This window comes from Sminthopsis crassicaudata, chromosome 4, assembly GCF_048593235.1.
Source record: "Sminthopsis crassicaudata isolate SCR6 chromosome 4, ASM4859323v1, whole genome shotgun sequence".
Lineage (NCBI taxonomy): Eukaryota > Metazoa > Chordata > Mammalia > Dasyuromorphia > Dasyuridae > Sminthopsis > Sminthopsis crassicaudata.
The window spans coordinates 10111755-10130532 of NC_133620.1; the positions used below are offsets into that span (position 1 = coordinate 10111755).

The 18778-nt window shown below is 38.3% G+C and overlaps 1 protein-coding gene across 5 annotated transcripts in view; it reads right to left on the reverse strand.

The window, feature by feature from the left end:
- The window catches only part of PDE4B (phosphodiesterase 4B), a 667172-nt gene that overhangs the window by 180156 nt on the left and 468238 nt on the right, over positions 1–18778 (reverse strand). The gene's annotated exons all lie outside the window — the stretch shown is intronic.

Sequence of the window (18778 nt, forward strand, 5' to 3'; positions counted from 1 at the left end):
AGAGAACGGGGCTGGGAGAGTAAACAAAGGCATGGACTGCGAGAACGAACACATGACCAATCACTGTGTAGTTCCTCTCCAGTTAGACAAAGCAGCTGATGATGCATGCAGCCCTTATGGAGCACACTACTAAGCTATACTCTAACATCTGGAAAGCTCCCCTATTAACTGGGAAAACCGAGCACAGTGAGCATGAACACACTGACTCGGACCTTTCTGCTTGTTGTTGCTCCTCCACAGGCCAAAGGACTCCAGGAACACTTGGTAATTACAAACCAATCAGGAAATCCATCCAGGAGGAATAATTATATAATTTCTGGACAGATGCACTAGCTCCAGGAGGAGGTGCTTGAGAAGAGTGGATGGGGACGGACTGGCTGCCGGGAGCTGTGATTCATCACTGCACCGGGGACCACAACCCAGACCAGGGCTGGCTTCTTGGTGCTCCCAAGAACAAATGAAGCAGTTTGGGCTTTTGAGTGACTGGAAGGAGGGCTCTGTTTCTGAGTCCCACTGGGAGTGTGATTGACAATAAAGAGATTAAATCGAGGTTTAAAACGTCATGAATGGCAGTTTCTCCCCATTTTGCCACAAATTGTTAAATCTCCCTAGTGGAGAAATCACCCTGCGGTGACCTGTGCCTTCATAAATATTGATGGCAGCAAAATGTCACCTGTGTTGAATATTCAGGTTTCGGATTGAAATTCTGGAGAATGGGAGGGCGAATGACACAGGGTACCAATTAAATTTTCTTAATCAAGCTACTAAGTTATTATAATCAACCTCAAAGTTGTAACAACCTCATTACACATCTTGAAATCCCTTTTCTCCACCTTTGCTCACAGACCTTCACTATGGCTGAAATCCCTGCTTTCCTCACCTCTAGTCAGAACAGTGGAAAGAAATGGGCTCTTGAGTCAAAGAATCATAACTTACAGCTGGAAGGGATGGTAGAGGTCACCAATTCAGTGAACCATTTAGGGTGTCCCAATGGCCTTCTTCCTGAGGCAGGAGGTCATGCCCTTCATCACATAGTCATTATATATCAGAAATATATATATATCAGAACCCAAGTGTCCCTGATCCCAAGTCCAGGACTTTTATAATTACACCACGATGCCTTATTACCCTTAAGATGTTGATTAAGCTGCTTATTCTCACTTTGTCTCAGTTTTCTCCTTCGTAAAATGAAATTGGACTAGATGAACTCTGAAACCTGTTCTCTTTCCCAACATGACCTCCCCATCCTTGAAAATCAGAGAGCACCTTCTCCATCAATTTGTTCTTGATCCATCCCTTTCCTCCAGGCGAGAATCATCTTATTCCTTGTCTTTATATATTGTTTTGCATTTCCTTCTCTTGGCTCATACCATCTTCCTTTGTTAGAGGGTAAGTTCAACAGTGGGAGGATCTGTGTCTTATTTAATTTCAGATCTCTCTCAGAGCCTACCACCATGCTTTGAACATAGTATAACCTTGATAAAAACTGATTCATTGAATTTAGATGAATGCTTCCTTGTTTTTGGATAGAATAGGCTGGTTCCATGACCCAGCACAGAAGCTTCCTTCTGACATTACAATTGTGAGTTACAGGTTCGAATCAATTGGTTCTGCTTCCATCTTGTGCTGACAAATACTCAACTCGCACAGCCTTTTGGGAATGAGGATATGGGCTTTTGTCTCAGGATCTGGATCCCATCTCCAGTGGGATGCTTTTCTATTCTGCCTTGTTCTTGCCCAAACTGAATTGGTCCTAGGGACACATGGACTAAGCTATAATTTTATTTCTCTCTCTTTCACTCAAGTCTTTTGATTCAGAGTTACCACTTGGGGAGGCAAGGCCTTTCTAAGTCTTGCAAACCTGAACCTGCTCAGGACTACTTCTTCTAAATTATTACCCATATTTCTTATTGCCTGTCATCAAAGGGGAGGGAGTAGAGGGAGGGAGGGGATAATTTGGAAAAATAAATACAAGGGATAATGTTATAAAAATTACTCATGCATATATAATGTCAAAAATTATAAATAAATAAATAAATAAATTATTACCCATATTTCTTTACTTTCCTCTGTAACTCCAAAATCATTCACCAAATTCCCTTTAACCCTAAAGATGTTTGTCATACTGTTTCCATCTTAAGGAAAATATTTTTTCATTCCTTCTACATCAAAGAAGCCCTGACCCACAGGAAGCTTCTTTCCTCATCCTCCTCAACACACTGGTATGAGAGAGTAAGAATTTTAGGTGACTGGATCATGGAGGTGGCAGTTGGGACTGATGATGATTTCCAATCATTGGAAAATTTCCTCTTTGATCATATTTTCTCTTTCTATCTTTTCCACTGACTCATTATCCCTAAAACTTAACACTCATGTCAGCTTCCAGTTGTTCTACTATGCCTGTTTTTCCAGGGACCTTTTCTTAGTCTACTCTCACTATCCTCCCTTCATGATCTTTACCTTTAAGGTTGACCCTTTAATAAATAATATCCGATGCCCCAAATCTCTTGCCCCTCTGATTCCAATACTGCTCAACTTGATGTCTTTATCCTCATGATGAACCTTCTTTATTCCTAGTTAAAAAGCCACTGAATAATCCTGGAAGCACTAATACTATTCTGACAATTGGTTCAGCTATAGTTCATGTTACCTAATTTCGACAAGTTTTTTTTTTAACATTTATATTTTATTTTTTAATCAAATCAAGCTTCTCTGCCTCTAACTCCTAGCCCTTATAGAGAAAGCAAGGGAAACACTATTTGTGGCACAAATCTTTCCACTCAAATGAAACAAATCCCTGCCTTGCCCATGTTCTCAAACCATCAAAAGTTTCATCTAGTTTCTGAGTCTCTCACCTCTCTATCAAGTGTTGGGTAGCACATGTCATCACAAGTACTTTGGAATCATGGGAAGTCGTTGATTGCAATGATCAGAGTTCCTGAGATCTTTAAAATAGTTTATCTTCACAAGATGGTTGTTAAAGTATAACACTCTCCCGGTTCTGCTCACTTTATCCTACATCATTTCATATCAGTTGTCCCAAGTTTCTATGTTTCCATCTTCCTTATCCTTTTAAAAAAGAGCAACAGTACTCCAACACATTTACACGATACTCTCATTCTTTGCCACCACAAAAGATTTGCCCCTGTTTGCTCATTTTGTAATACTTCTCTGTTAGGTTCTTACTAAGTGCTAAGTCAAATCAAAAGAAAGGGGGAGATGTTAGGTTAATTAGGGAAGTTAGGGAATTAGTTAGGAATTAGTTAGGGAATTGTTAAGTACCGACTTAGCACTTAGTAAGAACCTAACACTTCTCTAAAATATTTTTGTGAGAAAAGCACTTTTTACTCTCTAATTCAATATAAATGAGTAATAAGGAAAAGTCTTAACTTTTGCTAATATGCTTAAAGAATGGAACTTTCCCAATATCATATTTGCAGGTAGTGAGTACTATACACACTCCTGCAGGTTCTAGTACACTATAGAATACTGCTTTCAAAAATTAAAGTCTTCTAGCTCGAGAATTTACAAGATTAAAAAAAATCCACATTGGCAAGAACTCTTTAGTTTGAATACCATTGTTAGTGTGCATGAATTTCTTACATCCTTTGCCAAGAATTGCTATTGAAAACCCAATCTCTGCCAAAAGATCTCAACAATGGAAAGCTTACAATAGATTGGAGCAGAGAGAGCAAAACTCATAGATAAGAGCAGTAAACCTCCATTGAAATAGAATAGGGGTTATAAGCTTCCAGGAGTCAAAAGACTGAATGATGTAGTGCAGAAAATACTGGACTTTGAAAGAGAAATGCTGGACTCAAGTCTTCACCATGACAACCAGTACTTGCATGAATTTGAGCAAGTCATAACTTCTCTCAGTTTCATTTTATTACTATAAAAGGTAAATATGCCCCAAAATTCAACTTTGGTTAATTTAATTTAAAAATGTTATATGGGCTCTTTCCTCTTCCAGATGAAAATGACCCTTTCATTAAGTTAACGAATGAATCAGTACAATATGTAAACTAGATGTGAACAGTTCTCAGACACCCAAAGATATTAACAATGGTTAGAAAGTGAATTGTAATGAGACAATATAGAAAATAAGTGACAAAATTTATTGGGGTTCATTAAAGAATTTCATACCTCTGAGCCTGTGTATATCAGAAGAGGAGATATCTTAACAAATGCTTTCAAAGTAAAGTTCTAGCAGTCCTTGAGAAGGCAGATCCCTTTGAGTCTTTCAAAGAAGTAAGCACAGAGGAAGTGTCCTACTCATTTTACCAACCCCTCATGACTGAATCATTAGAAAGACTGGGTCAGTAACAAACAATGCAACCATCTAGGAGTTGTGAAAGAATGGGGTAACAGTGGTAGAAAGGAGGCTCCAAGATTCTAAAAGATTCTCTTAGAACAGAGACGAGATAGACAACAAAACTATAATAGTGGGAGATCTCAACCTTGCACTCTCAGAATTAGATAAATCAAACCACAAAACAAATAAGAAAGAAATTAGAGAGGTAAATCGGATATTACGAAAATTAGGTATGATAGATCTTTGGAGAAAACTGAATGGTGACAGAAAGGAGTAGAACAGAGAAGAAACATTTGCATTTATGGGAAGATCTCTGGCCTTCAGAAACAGGGAAAAGTAGTTCCATAAAATCAGTTGCTATGGATTGTTCATTTACCATATGTGCTCTCCAAGTTTGAGCTTTCTTTCCCCCACATTCTTTTTGTATTTGTGGGAGAATGTGTAACAGAATTTGGGGAAATGTTTTATAACCATCTGAAATTATATTGCCTTAATAAACAGTCCTAAATAAAGCAAAATCCATCTGGATGCATAACTGAGAGTCAATAAGAAACACACTGATGGGGGCTTATGAATCAGAGCATAGTACTAAAAAATAAACAAGTAATTAAAGATTTTGAGGGCTACCATTAAAATCTCAAAGGGAAAAGTAATCTTTTGCACTCTGGGGAACTCCCTGCTTGTATAAATAGGGGTGAGAAGTACTATCCCTAAGGGGGGGAAAGACTTTTAGCGCTAATCCTATGTGTAAACACTGTGCTAGATGCTAGAGATTCACCAGCAAAATGGAAGGAGTCCCTGCCTAAAAGAATTTCTGTTTCAATGGGGGATTTGACAAGATGAAAGGAACCTCATGAGCTATCAGGTCTAAACCTTCATTTACAGAAGAGGAAACTGAGATGCAGAGTTTTGAAGTGACAAAAGTCAGGAAGTGTCCAAGGTCTCCAAATAGTAAACTGTAGACCCTGGAAACAAACTCAGGGCCTCTGAACACATACACAATGTATTTTTTAATGCCTCACTATGTTCTCCTAAACATCAGGATCCTGTTCCTTATTCTCTTTTCTTAATTGTCCTCGATCCTCTGTAGGGATCAGGCTAGGAAAATGTCCTATATTTGTAAATGGAGATTAGTCTAAAATAGCATTTCTGGTTGCTTCCAGCTCTTTGTCTGAAATCCTATGATGTCTTTTTTTGCAGAAAATAGAAAAGTTTGGTTTTGACTGTTATTCACTTGGGAGTTATAGATTGCTAGGTTCTAGATTTTCATGGAATCTAAAGACAGCTTCATAAATATGAGAGGCCATCCCTCTCCAGGAGGCACAGGATGTAGGAGAGAGGTTCGACCCAAAGGGGAAAGGCTGCAGGGAGAATAGAATGCTGAGATCTCGCCTTCTGACTCTTCCTTCTCAGAGAAAACCAGAGAATCGTTGGCAATGAAATTTCCCTGCTCACTCAGAGTTGTCTTAGAGGGATCTCAGAGGGTGAAGGGACAGGCCATTCAAGGGAATGATTGAGGGGATAAACAGCTTAACAAACATAAGTTTCCAGAGCCAAATGAGGAAGGAAAAAAAAAAGATCCATTTTTTCCATCCTGGCCCTGAGCTAATAGGAAAACACCTCTCCCATCTATCTTTCTTGACGTTCCCTCAGCCACCAGCTAGCTCAGCCCTCATTACCGGCAGCCTGGATTACGTCAATGGCCTCTTAATGAGCACCCCCCATCTCCGGGGGCCTCCCCGCTGCAATTCATTCTAGGATCCTGCTGTCAGGGCCTCTCCTCCTGTGGATGCCCTTCACCCTCTCAGCCTTGCCAAACCCACCTATTCTTCAGTGTCAAATGCAAATTCTACCCCCACCAGAGCCTAAATCTCAGGGTTTGAGAATCAGAAGGAACTTCTGGATTTATCTGATCCAACCCAAAGTGATGCTCATTTTCATGCATCTGGCAGCAGGCTATGTTCTGACCCAGTTTGAGGGCTTGCTTGCCTGGGAGAGGGAAGCCATTCCACCCTAGGTAGAGCCCTTGGGGGCAGCCTTTGTTCAGAAGTGTTTTTATCACAACCAGCTTAAAGTGATTTCTTTGCAACTTTCACACTTTGTTCCTAGCTCTGCCCTCTGGGGCCAAACAGAAAAACACTCTCTTCTAACTAGAGGTAGTTTCATGGTGCAAAGATAGAGCCCTGGAAGGCCTGAATTCAAATATGACATCAGATACTTCCTAACTATGTGATCCTAGACAAGTCACTTCACAACTGTTTGCCTCAATTTCCCCTTCTGTCAAATGGAAATGATAACTGGATTATTACAAAGATCAAATGAGACAATATTTGTAAAGTGCTTAGTGTAGCAGGCACTCGATGCTTATTTCTTTTCCTAAGTGAAAGTCCTTCTTATATTTGAAGATAGCTATTATGTTCTCCCCCATTCCTGACCCTGAGTCTTTTCTTCTTAAGGGTAAACATGTCCAGTTCCTTCTCTTGGTCCTCTTATATCATGGCCTTATGGTCCTGCGCCATTTGGGCTGCACCCTCTGGAGACAGTCTCTAGCTTAGCAACATCCTTGGGGACTAAGTCCTGAATATAAGAGTGCAGGTCACTCTAACAAGGGCACCTCCCCAATCCTGGCAGCTGTGGCCCCACAAAAGCTGTCCAAGATGGCGTCAGCGATGATATTTGGGCACATACTCTCCCTCCTCAACATGCATGTCAGCTGCTGGACAGCAGAAATGCTGGACTCCATAGAGTACTATAGAAATCTATGACAAAATTTCTGGGGAAACTATAGGATTGACTGCTTTAGAGCTGGAAAGAAGGTCATGTGATCAAATTTCTCATTTTATTACTGGGGAAATTGAGAACCAGAGTGTTTAAAAGACTGACAGTTGCAAAGCTAGTGATGAGCAAGGTTAGGATTTGAATCTTGGTTCTCCGACTCTAGATGGAATGTTCTTGCCATGATAAGATGGCGAGAATCTCACTTTTGAATTCTTTAGACATAAATGAGAATACATACATAAAATGAGAAAGTAAGTGAGAGAGAGAAAGGAAGAGAGGAAAGGAGAGGAGAGGAGAGAAAAAAAGGAGAGGAGAGGAGGGATTGAGGGCGGGGGAAAAGGAAAGGAGGAAGAAGGAAGAAAAAGAGGAATGGGAAAAAGAAAGGAATGGGAAGGAAGAAAGGAAGAAAAGAAGAAAAAAAGAAAAGAATATGGGAAAGGATGAGAAGGAAATAAAGAAAAAAGGAAGAAAAATGGTAGACTTACTGAACAATGATTAACTAGAGGCAAATTGTCTTCTTCTTATTTTTTTTAATAACATGAATACTTCATTCCATTCCCTTTTTATTAAAGTAAATATGGATCCCATTCAGGCTGTATTTGTTAGATTTGAGGGGATCACTTTCTTCTGTGTTAAAAGAATAAAACTCCTTTGAACCTACTGAAGATTGTGGGACTTTGAGTAGTTCGTTTGCATATGAAAAAGTTGCTGGAAAGTTGCCAAGACAATGAATTTAGGCCCAGGGTAGAAATTGCTTTTGTATATTTTTCCTACTGGTCGTTTGTATCATCCAATAGGAAAGACTTTAAGCTTTAAACTCTGGGAAGCCCTAAACTCCAGAATAGTTTGATTATTGGATAATATTCATTGCCTGGTTATAGCTTGTAGAGAAAAAAAGATTTAGTAAAAATTTTAGAAAGTCATTGCAAGTCATGGGGTCCAGAATTGTACCAGAAGGACTTGTAAAAATAAGGAAATATAAAGAATTAATTCCCTCTCTAACCTCCTCTCCAGGAGATGGATCTCAGAATTGGATCCCAAGGGAACAGATTTGGGAGGCTTTTTTCCAGTTACAGGATGTGATTCTGTGTTCTTGCTTTCTGAAAGAATCCTAGCTGAAGTTTGTAGCTGAGCTTAAACTGAAGCTGGAGAGGGGGCCGGCTAGAGAGCCTAATGAAGAGGATTTGAATGCAGGCACGAGTCAAATCCCAGCAGAAGCCCAGCTTGTCAGGACGCTCACTGAACGTGAGAAGCTGCATATGAAAGGGGCAGCCAAAGCAGAGGCAGACAAAGGGGCAATGAGGAATGAGACCAGACTTTAGGAGCAGGGCTCTGGGCTGAGACGGAGGCTGCCCTGCTGAAACCACCCTCCCAGTCTGTAGGCACAAGGTCTGACTCCTGAATCTGCTTTCTCCCTTTGGGCTCCCTCCTAGAACTCTGAAGCCTTTCCCTGAAAAGTCCATTTAGTTTTCTTTGCTTAACATGTTATAAGCATGCTCCTATAGACATTTGCTAATTAGGGTGAAAGGGAGACATCTTTTATTCTGAAGTTTTTTGCCAACATGCAGTCTTCTGTCTGGGGGCTTAGAGCTAAAAATAGAGATAGCTGGAGATTCCCCTTTTATAGCTTCTCATAATAAAGAAAGTGTCTATACAAAGAAACCCATCTAAGCAATGAATTAGCAGTAGCAGCTGTAGTATTAGAAATGGTAGTAGTAGTAATAGTCATAGTAGTAATATTTGTACTAATAGTAGAAATAATGCTAGTAGTAGTAATAGTATTAGAAATGGTAGTAAGATTAATAATAGTAGCAGCAGCAGTAATAGAAGTAGTAGTAGTAGTAGTAGTAGTAGTAGTAGTAGTAGTAGTAGTAGTAGTAATAGCAGAAATAGTGGCAATAGTAATTATAATGGTAGTAGTAGCAGCAACAGCAGAAGCAGTAAAAGTAATAGTAGGAATAACAGTAGTAGAAATAGTAGTAGTAGTAGTAGTAGTAGTAGTAGTAGTAGTAGTAGTAGTAGTAGTAGTAGTAGTGATAGTAGTAGTTATAGTAGTAGTAGTAGAAATAAAGGTAGTAGTAATAGTAATAATAATAGTAGCAACAGCAGTAATAGAAATAGTATTAGAAATAATAGTAGTAGTAGTGGTAATAGTAGTAGTAATAGAAGAAAAGTGGTAATAGTAATTATAATGTAGTAGTAGCAGCAGCAGTATAAAAGTAATAGTAGGAATAACAGTAGTAGAAATAGTAGTAGTGGTAGTAGAAATAAAGGTAGTAATAATAGTAATAATAGTAGTAGAAACCGTAGTAATAGAAATAGTATTAGAAATAGTAGTAGTAGTAGTGGTAATAGTAGTAGTAATAGAAGAAAGAGTGGTAATAGTAATTATAATGTATTATAATGGAGTAGTAGCAGCAGCAGTAGTAAAAGTAATAGTAGGAATAACAGAAGTAGAAATAGTAGTAGTAGTTGTTGTTGTTGTAGTAGTAGTAGTAGAAATAAAGGTAGTAGTAATAGTAATAATAGTAGTAGCAGCAGCAGTAATAGAAATAGTATTAGAAATAGCAGTAGTAGTGATGGTAATAGTAGTAGTAATAGAAGAAAGAGTGGTAATAGCAATTATAATGGTAGTAGTAGCAGCAACAGCAGAAGAAGTAATAGAAATAGTATTACAAATGGTAGTAGTAGTAACAGCAGCAGCAGCAGTAGTAAAAGTAATAGTAAGAGTAACAGTAGTAGAAATAGTAGTAGTAATAGTAGGAGCGGCAGCAGCTAATATTTATTTAGTGCCTATTTTATTCCAGGCACTGTGCACTGTGCTAAATATTTAACAGACAGCTTACTTGATAGTCACAACAACTCTGGGAGATAGGTGCTATTATGCCATTTTGCAGATAAGAAAACTGAGGCAGAGTGAGATTAAATAACTTGCCTAATGTCACAAAAGCCTAATAAGTGTCTGAGGCCAAATTTGAACTCAGGTCTTTCGGCCTCTATGCCCAGTGTTCCTCCTACTGTATCCACTATAGCACAGGGTAAATACAAATAGTTAAATAATCTTGCTCCTCCCATCCCACTGCATCCCGTCACTGCTACATAATATCTTACTTGTATCGATCTGTGGTTCCCAGGGATAGTTTGTAAAGCCCTTTACAATTTCCCCTTGAGCCATAGAGCACATGTTTATAGGGTCATGGTATGATAATGTCCGCTCTATTGCCTTTGTTACTCCCCTTCTTCCCTCTGAGGAGCAGTAGGATGTACCTGCTTTCAAACTCTGGACCTCTCACTTTCTATCTATATGATCTTGGGTAAGTCACTTTACTTCATTTGTAAAAATAAAGATATTGGAGAGATGATCTCAGAGAGATGATCTCCAATGACCTGACAAGTTGATGGTCTCAAGTCAAATCCCACATCAGTTTAGGTGCGTGTAAATCACAGAACAAAATGCTACAGAAACCTTTGAACCAATGACCACCTTCATGCCTGGGATTCTGGGCTTTGGTTTGTTCTTGTTTGTCCTTTACGAGAAGAGGACCCTGGCATCCGGGCAGTTTGGATTCAAAGGAAGAGACACTTCGGCTCTCAAGTCCCTGCTCCAAAGTAAGCCCGTGATTTCCAGGCTCCTGTTAGGAGGCACCAAGCTTTGCCTTCCTCTCAGGGCTTCTTTCAAGATTTAGCACAAATTTCATCTTCTGCAAGAGGTTTTTTCCCAGGCTCCTCTCTGCCTATGTCTTCACCTTTGAGACCTTGTATGTCATTATTTGCAGGCTGCCTCTTCCATCAGAATCTGAGCTCCTGAAAGGAAGGGACCACATTTGTTTTTGTTGTTGTTTTGTTTTTGTTTGTTTTTGTTTTTGATTTTCTTTGTAGCTCCAGGGCTTAATACAGTACCTGGCAAATAGTAGGTACTTAATAAATGCTTTTTGAGTGACTGGGCTTTGAATGCCAGGCAGAGGAATTCCTTTGATCCAGAAATTACCTAGGAGCCACTAAATAACTGAGCATAGATTAACATGAAATTATATCATGGTAATGCTCTACTGATACAAACTTATTTGCTGCATGGGAAGAGTTGAGTGATTTCTTGACTCTGAGAAGCTGAAGCAGCCAAGCAAAGAGTGGATCCAAAAAAGCTTTTTGCAAAGAAAGCACTTAAAGTTGTGGCAATAAAACTGACCTGACTCACTGAGCCCTTTCCTGTGGCTAATGTGAGATCTCAGCAGGCCTCACTTTGTCATAAATTCATAGAAATAACAGTAAAGGTCCAAAAGAAATCGAAAGCAGAGCCTAGGGTTTTGAGAGCTGGGAAGAGAATGGGGAGAGAAAGGAAGGGGAGAAAGAAAGGAAAAGGGAGAAAGGAGGATAGGTTGTGAACTTGGGCATTTAGTCAGTCAATAAACATTTATCAAGCAGCTCCTTTATGTCAGGCGCTGTGATAAATGGTGTGGATACAAAAAGAAGCAAAAGATAGTTCCTTCTCTCACTTAAACTAGTTTAAGTGGGGAGGGGTGGGGGAAGGAAGGAGACAACATATAAACAATTGTGTACAAATAAACTGTATACAAAATGGAGTAATCCACAGGGAAGGTGCTGGAATTAAAAACATTGGGAAAGGCTTTCTGAAAACTGTGTAATTTTAGTTGGGATTTGAAGGAATCCAGGGAAGCGAAGAGGCTGAGAAGAGGAAGAAGGGACTTCCAGGCATGAGGGACAATCAGAGAAAATACCCAGAGCCAAAGGAAGGAGGGTCTTGTTCATGAAACAGCGAGGAGGCCCAATGTCATTGGATAGAAGAATATGTGTCATCGAGTAAGGTGTAAGAAGACTGGAAAAGAAGGAGGGCACTAAATTATAATGGGCTTTGAACACCAATTAAAGCATTTTGTACTTGCTCCTGAAGGTTATAGGGAGTTGAGTAGGGGATGACGTGATCATACTCCCCCCTTCAAGAAAATCACTTTTTGAGATTTATACCAGGGCTGGTTCAATATCAGGAAAACTATTACCATAACCAACCATATCAATAAGAAAAGCAACAGAATCATATGATAATCTCAATAGAGGCAGAAAAAGCTTGACAAAATATAGCACTCATTCCTAGTAAAAACAAAAACAAAAAACAAAACAAAACAAAAAAACACTAGAGAGCATAAGAATAAAAGGAGCTTTCCTTAAAATAATAAGCAGTATCTATCTAAAATCTACAGCATTATTTGTAATGGAGAAAAGCTGGTTGTATTCTCAATAAGATCAGAATGTCCATTATCACCATTAATCATTCAACATTGTACTAGAAACATTGGCTTTAGCAATAAGAAAAGAAAAAGAAATTAAAGGAATTAGAACAGGCAATGAGGAAACAAAACTATCAGTCTTTGCAGATGATATAATGTTATACTTAGAGAATCCCAGAAAATCATCCAAAAACCTACTGGAAACAATTCACAGCTTTAGCAAAGTTGCAGAATATAAAACAAGCCCACAGAAATCATCAACATTTCTTTATATTAACTGAAAAAGACCATCAGCAAGAGATAAAAAGAAAAATTCCATTTAGAATTAGTGTAGACAAAATAAAATACTTGGGTATCTATCTGCCAAGACAAACCCAAGAACTATATGAACACAATTACTAAAACACTTCTCACCCAAATAAAGTTAGATCTAAACAATTGAGAAAATATCAATTGTTAATGGCTAGGCTGAACTAATATAATAAAAATGACAATTCTGCCTAAATCGGTTTACTTGTTCAGTGCCATATGAATCAAGCTGCCAAAACATTATTTTGTAGAACTAGAAAATATAATAATAAAACTCATCTGGAAGAACAAATGATCAAGAATATCAAGAGAATCAATTGGAAAAACCACAAAGGATGGTGGCTTAGTAGTTCCAAATCTGAAATTATATTATAAAGTAGCAGTTATCAAAACCATTTGGAAATAGAATGGTGGATCAATGGAATAGATTAGCTACACATGATACAATAATCAAGGTCTACAGCAACCTAGTATTTGATAAACTCCCAAACTCCAGCTTCTGCAAGAAGAACTCCCTCTTTGACAAAGTTTGTTGGGAAAACTAGAAAATAATATGTCAGAAACTCCTTATAGATCCACATCTCATACCCTATACAAAAAATAAGTTCAAAATGGATACATGATTTGGGCATAAAGGATGATATCATAAACAAATTAGGAGAACAAGGGATCATTTCCTTATCAGATCTTTGGAGAAAGAAGGAATTTATGACCAAAGAAAAACTAGAGAATATTATGAAAGATAAAATGGACAACTTTGATTACATTAAATTAAAACGTTTTTGCACAAACAAAACCCAACAAAAACAAGATTAAAAGAAAGTACGAATCTGGGAAAAATATCTTTATAGCCAGTATTTCTGACAACTGAACTGAACTGAACAATATTTGAGATACAGCCTAACATGAATATTTTAAGCTACTTGACCAATGTGATATGATTAGTGAGTGGCAAAGACAAGATTTGAACTTGGCTTATGTCTTTAAATCCCAGTGACCCTTCCCCATGCTACTAATTAGCACCGGTGGGATTTGGGGGCCCTTATTCTAATACATGGAACTTAAACTTATCATTGAAAACATTGTCTATGTCCTTTGCTGCTTCCCTCCTCCCATAGTGTGTGTGTGTATGTGTGTTCATAGATCAGGTTAGAGAGTGGACCTATTATGTCACTGTATAGGAACCTCCCAGGTGAGGAAATTCCCTCTCCCAAAGCAGGCAGCTTCTCTTCACCTTATAATCTTAGGGAATTGTCAGCTCCACATCATCCCTATGTGTGGTGCTAGTCAGATTAAAATGAAATTGGGATATATCTAACAAAATAAAATTTAAAATACAGTAATATAAGTAATATATTTTTAAAACTAAGTCAGTAAGCAGCAGATCAAGGACAGCTAGATGCTATAGAGTGCCCAGCCTGAAGGCAGGCAGTTCAAATCCAGCTGGATGATCCTCGGCAGTCACTTCACTTTATTTGTCTCAGTTTCCTCATCTGTAAAATGATCTGGAGAAGGACCCCATTTCAGTATCTTTGCCAAGATCCAGATGGGATCAAGAAGTTAAGAATGACTGAAATGACTGACCACAAGAAGCCTAATGTACAAGTAAAAAATTTCAAATTAAGTTTGATACTATTCTTCTAGACCACTAGGAGCCAAGTGACTTACACAGGATCATACGGCCTTTATCAGGGGAAAAAGTCTTAAACCCGCTCTTCCTGCCTCCAAGGCTAGCTCTTTCCCCATTCTGCTGTGCTGTTTCATGCGCATTTCATAAAGAATAACTGTAATGGGTCCCCTGTGGTGTTCTAGCTCCATTTTATGGCTTAAGTAGCTGCCTACCTGGCTTCTCCTGAGCCCTGGCTCTGCTTAAAAATGTGGCCCTGGGGAGTCTAGCTATACACCTCCCACTCCCCAGTGGCATTTTTATGGTAAATGGCTAGCTTCCAGTCACTGGGCTTTCAACTGCTTTTTTCCCCCTCTTCCTCCTGCTTTTCCTCCTGCTTCTAATGAAACACACGGCTTCTCCAAATGCCGATTTCCCAATAGAGATGTGGATTAGATGTGGCCAAGGATTATTGGCAGCTCCTGGGGAGTTCCTGTATCTTACAGCGGAGCATTGAAAACAATGTGTTTATTAAGTGTCTTTATTGCCAAGAATGTAATGGACTCTCCGCTGAACAGTAAATACGGTCCCTCTTCAATTGAGAAATCTGGTAGAAAAAAGCGGAGACATCTATCTTTTAAAAGAATAAACAAGAAATTGAAGAAGTAGAATCCCAAGTTTCTCAAGCGCTGGTAGAGAAATAATGAGGGAAAAAGGCAAGAGGAAAAACCATATCCCACAATTCACTTTTGCAGACAATTTTTCACACACATACAATACTCACACATACATGCACTCTCTCATGTACACACATAAACACACACTCATTGACACATACATATACTTACACACTCATATACTCACACATTCACACACAAAATATACATACACTCATACACACACACACACTCTCCCTCTTTTGCGTTGGTACTGACCATCTATCCAAGACTAGCATATTCTCCATCATCTTGTCACCTTTGGAGTTCCCTGGATTCCTCCAAAATTTTATTTCAATTTCATTATTCTCTCCTTCCTCGGCTGCTCATACCTTCCTCTCTAAGGCTAACTGTTCTCTAGTTCATATCTTATTTATGCATGTTGTCTCCGCCATTAAAATATAATCTCCTGAAAGAAAGCACTAAATGTCCTTTGTTTAAAAAATTGAATTTGTTGTTTGTTTGTTTGGTTTTTTTTACATTTCTGGCTCTTAGTTCAGTACCTAGAATACATTACTACTTAATGAATAGGCAACTGGTGGTTCCATGGATTAAGAATTTGATCTACAGTTGGAAAGATCTGCCTTTGAATCTTGCTTCATGCTACTTATTAATTATGGGACTCTGAGCAACTCATTTAAGTTTCGTCTTCTCCGGTTTCCTCATCTATTAAAAAATTAAAGCGGGGAAAATAATTGCACCTCCCTTCCAAGGTCACTGTGACAATGCAATGAGATCATATTTGTAAATTACATTAGCAATTATTAAAACTTATGTGAAGGTTAGCTATAATTATTAAATGCTCAATAAAAGATGATATCTCCTGGCAGGAAGGAGTACCGAGTTAATAGAAGTTGAGGGAGAGTTTGGCTCCCAGGGGAGAAAGGCTTCTCTGGTAGAGCTTCCAATTGTGGGTATTATTCTTGTTACCTTTGCTAACAGCTAATCTCAGTTGTTTCTAGGAGGTAAGAGTGGGAGAAATTGAGATCAACTTTCCAAATCAAAATTTAGCCCAGATTCTCTGGATCGTAACTAAATTCCTTTCCACATTGCAGCACAAAGTATGATCTTGAAAAAAAGTCCTTTCAATTCTCTGGTACTGTTTTCTCATCTCTGAAATGAGGGAATTGGAAGCTGTGGTCTCTGAGGTTCCTTCCAGGTTTAAATATTGATCTTTTTTTTCTCTCTAGTCCCATGCAAAGCACAAAGATTTGTACATAATAAGTGCTCAATATATGCTGGTTGAATGAACTCCAAAGAATAGTGGTTTCCTAGTCCCCATTAGTGCCCATTAGGCTGTTTGCTTTCTCATAGCCCCACATTGAAGATCTATCTTGCTACTGACCTAAGCAGTCCCATTGTCCTTGATGACATCTGTGAAAAGATGCAGGAGAGAAGGGAGAGAAACCCTTTAGGAAATCTTTGCCTTCCTGGGACTTCCAGCTCCATACATATCAGTCAGTCAGTCAACAAGCATTTATTAAGTCCTGTGCCAAGTCCTGGGGATGTCGAGAAAGGAAAAAAGCCATGCTATCAAGGGGCTCAGATTCCAGCCTGGAGGGGGATGCATGCAAGAAATTCTGGGCATAGCTCCGAGATAAAGGCTAAATGGGGGGTAAACTTGGAGCAAAGGGGTGGGCAACCTGAGGAGGAGGGCCTAGGATTCTTCAGGCAACGTGACCATTTGCAGGACTGTTGTGGAGGGAAGCTCTGATGAGACGAGGGTTTGACTAGATGGACCCAGTGCTTCATAAATGCTCATTATTCATACCATAAGAAGGTGTTTATTTAGGGCTCATTTGTTCATATCTTAATAAGGTGTTTATTAAATGCTGATTCGCTCATTCACATCTTAATATAGTGTTTATTAAATACTCATTTTTTCATTCACATCTTAATAAGGTGTTTATTAAATGCTCATTCATTCATACCTTATTATAGTATTTTATTTATTGCTTATTTGTTCATCTCTCAATAAGGTGTTTATTAAATGCTGATTTGCTTATTCACATCTTAATATGGTGTTTATTAAATGCTTATTCATTCATACCATAATAAGGTGTTTATTTAGCACTCATTTATTCATATTTTAATAAGATGTTTTTAAGTGCTCATTGATTCACTCATATCTCAAGGTATTTATTAAGTAATTATTCATTCATATCTTAATAAAGTATTAAATTTTCCTTCATTCATCCACATCTTAATAAGGTATTTATTAAGTGCTTAGTCATTCTTTCATATCTTAATGTGTTAAGTGATCATTTGTTCATGTCTTAATTAAGTGTTTATTAAATTCTAATTCATTCATACCTTAATAAAGTGTTTATTAAATGCTCATTCATTCATACCATAACAAGGTGTTTATTTAGTGCTTATTTGTTCATATTTTAATAAGATGTTTTAAGTGCTCATTTATTCATTCATATCTTAAGGTATTTATTAAGTGCTCATTCATTCATACCATAATAAGATATTTAATGCTTATTTATTCATCTCTTAATAAGGTGTTTATTAAGTGCTTATTCATTCATATCTTAATAAATTATATATTAAGTGCTCACTCATTCATTCATATCTGAATAAGGTGTTTATTAAGTGCTCATTCATTTATTCCCAAACTGAAATTCTGTAACTAGGTTTCTAGTCTACCTTGGAATGACTGTTAGACAATTTTTCCTGGCATCCAGGTTTAGGTACAAATGAAGAAACTGCATTCAATCAAGTCGGCAAGCATTTATTAAGCACCTATTATATGTCAGGCAGCTAGGTGGCCTAGCAGAGTCAGGAAGATTCCCCTCCCTGAAGTGAGTTGCCCAGGTCACACAGCTAGTGTCTAAGCCTGGATCTCTTAGGCTTAACACAAGCTGTATGACTTTGGACAAATGACTTCATCTATTACCTCAGTTTCCTCATCTGTAAAATGTGTTGGAGAAGGAAATGGCAAACGTCTTTAGTACAAACGTCTTTAGTATCTTTGTCAAGAAAACTAAACCCCCAATGAGGTCATGAAGAATTGGACATGATTGAACAACAATTGAACAACTGCAGTCAATGTCAGCCTTACTATGGAGCCAGCTGGGTGGTGCAGTGGGTAGAGTGCTGCTCCTGGGAGTCGAGAGGACCTAATGTCAAACTCTATCTTAGACATTCACTAGCTATGTGGTTCTGGGTGAGTCAAAGGATTAAAATCCTCCTGTCTTAGTACATTGGGGGTGATAACTGTACATGATTTCTTTATGATGTAAGGAAATCTTCCATAGCTGCAAGGCTCTTCCTCTCATTTTCTACCAAGTCTTTCCTTAGTCCCATGAAGGCCACTTGCCTTTCTATTAAGATCAGCTCCAAATGACTCCGAATAAATCTTATTTGTTCCTCACTGTGTACATTATTTCCTCATCAGTCCCTTGAGTGCAGGAAAGAGGTTTTTGCCCTTTGGTTCATTTTCAGGATTTAGGGCTCAAAGTCATTGCTTCATCAATGATTGACTTGGCTTGAGGATTACGGTGGCTGATCAAATGGTATTTTTTCTATCTATCTATCTATCTATCTATCTATCTATCTATCTCTTTGAAGACTTTATAAAGCTATATACATGCTTAGTAATATTAATACCTGTATTATAATTCTCTTGTGATATTGAACCTTTCAAACCTAGGGACCACAACTTGAGGCAGAGATAGGTAAATTGGAGACAATTTAGCAAGACAAAGGAAAATGTCTAAAAGATTAGAAAGGAAGATTTATGATTAAAGGAGAAAGGAATTTATTCTTGAGGAAAGAACTCTGGGAGGCAACTTGATGACAGCCT